This window comes from Zeus faber (assembly GCF_960531495.2).
Source record: "Zeus faber genome assembly, chromosome: 4".
Classification (NCBI taxonomy): domain Eukaryota; kingdom Metazoa; phylum Chordata; class Actinopteri; order Zeiformes; family Zeidae; genus Zeus; species Zeus faber.
This window is the reverse complement of record NC_137191.1, coordinates 27,380,856-27,383,384: the sequence shown is the minus strand read 5'-3', so window position 1 is coordinate 27,383,384 and position 2,529 is coordinate 27,380,856.

Here is a 2,529-nt window from a genome sequence, read left to right as displayed (position 1 = left end):
CGCTGTTTGAGTGTTTGTTTGCTAAGGGACTTGGGAGGTTATAATTAAAGATGTTGTGTGGTTGGATTTAATGGAAATGATAAAACATAATTATTAAATGCTGATTATAAAATCTGAGAAGCTCTTTATAGAATAGTCTGTGTACTATTATTCCATAGATGTTTGGAAGTAGACTGTTAGTCCTGATTTCCCTCAAGGAATAAACAAGTGTGGGGGGGTGATTGGCCTGAATTAAATTAAAAATAAATGTTGGGTTTAATAAAAATGAGGAGAAAATAGTGTATACCATCATATGTAAACTGGCTGATATGACATCACTCATTTAATATTGCATTATTTATTATATTTTATAAAACTTTATTGAATATAAACATAGCCTGTGGCTTATACACAGATGGCAATGCTTCACAATATAAAAATATACTACTCACAAAAAGTTAGGGATATTCAGCTTTCGGGTGAAATTTCAGCATGAACCTAAAATGCACTATAACCTTTACAGGTGAACTTAATTGGACCTTTTCTAAACTTTTGAATGCACATGTCCAACTGTTCAATGCTTCAGTACTTTTTGCACAACTTGCTGTTCCCTAACAAGGAGCTGAACGGCAAAATTCACAACAGGTGTTTGATCCATGAATCGACAAATACATTTCCTGGTTCAATTAGAATTGGTATTTAAACAGTCCTTCATCATGCTGTTCACATTTTGACATGAGACCAAGACGACACCTAACAATTGATCAACAGTACCTCGCCATAGCGAGGCATCAAACAGGATGTTCTCAGAGGGAAGTGGCCACTGAGCTTAGAGTGTCACAGAGTGTCATCAGCAGGTTGCAACAGAGATACAGAGAGACTGGAAGAGTCACAGAAAGGCATAGAAGTGGACGTCCTTTGGCCACATCCCACACTGATGAGCGCTTCATTGTGAACAGTGCCTTGCGGAACCAGATGATGATGCCACTTAACTCCAGGCACATTTAAGGGAGGTGAGAGGCACACAAGTGTCACGTCAGACCATTCAAAACCGTTTACATCAGCGTGGTCTGCGTGCTAGACGACCTGCAAGGGTACCTGACCACACCACCAGGCACAGGCATCATCGTCTTGCATGGGCCAGGGAGCATTTACGCTGGAAGAGGGACCAGTGGCCTCAGTGCTGTTCTCTGATGAAAGTTGATTCACGTTGAGCAGAAATGATGGCCGCCAACGATGTTGGAGACGACAAGGAGAGTGCTGTGCATCAGCCACTGTTGTCACCAGACGAGCCTTTGGTGGTGGTGGTGTTACAGTGTGGGCAGGTGTGTCTAGTCAATACAGAACTGCCCTACACTTTGTGAATGGTACAGTGACGAGCCCATACTACCTGAATAACATCATTAATCCAGTCATTGTGCCCCTGCATGAACAACACAGGCCTAATTTCATCTTCTTCATCGAGATCGCATCATTCGGGAACGGCTGCTGGAGACTGGGGTACCTCAAATGGAGTGGCCTGCACTTTCTCCAGAGCTAAATCCCATAGAAAACCTATGGGATCAGCCGAGTCGCCGTGTAGAGGCTCGTCACTCTGTACCCCAGAACCTCAATGACCTGAGGGCCGCCCTTCAAGAAGAGTGGGGGGCCAGGCCTCAGCAGACAATAAGTCGACTTGTGAACAGCATGAGACGTCGTTGTCAAGCTGTAATTGATGCTCAAGGGCACATGACAAGTTATTGAGACATTTTTTTGTTGTGGTTTACCCACCACTGTTGTTGGCTTTTGTTTTCAATAAATTGTTTGAGATGAGGAAATCACCACTGCATGCTTCTACTTAAATGCCCTACTTTCATGATATAATTTCACTGTAGCCTGAACTTTTTACATTTTCCATAAATTTCACCCGAAAGCCAAATATCCCTAACTCTTTGTGAGTAGTGTATAACAAAATGGACAGAAGTCAAATAGGCCTAAAAATGTAAGTATCAAATAAAAAATAATTTTGACTTCAGGGGGAGGCTACAATGTTCATAATCCAGTAATTTGTAATTGTTTTTAAAATGTAGGTTTTAAAAGAATCTATTTCAATTTAAAAAAATATATACAATTCAAAAGGGGACTTATGAGTTTTCTTTGTTCATGGATAACAAAAAAAAATAGCGAATAGGACAAAAATGTACAAGTAGAACAGGCGTTTCAGTCGGTCGTTTCCCACGCGCCTTGAATGCAGCATTAGTAATGCCGGCTTCCATTGACCTCAGAAATCGGTCGTTCCGAAAATGGACCTCGCATAAAACAGCACCGGGTAGTTAAGGTCGAAGTTGGACGTGTTTAAAAAAAAAATAGTCATAAAAAGGGAACCCTGTCCTCCGTGCCGCCATGCCACTTTGACGTCAGGTCTGTTATCTCGGGAAATCCCGAATTAAATGGCCGGGTTGTTGCTTCCCAGCGAGTCCGATTTTTCCGAGTTCCAAACCTCGATGGAACGCAGCACACGAGTCCGATTCCCTGTACAACAGCGCCACCCTGAGTCCAAGAGACGAAACA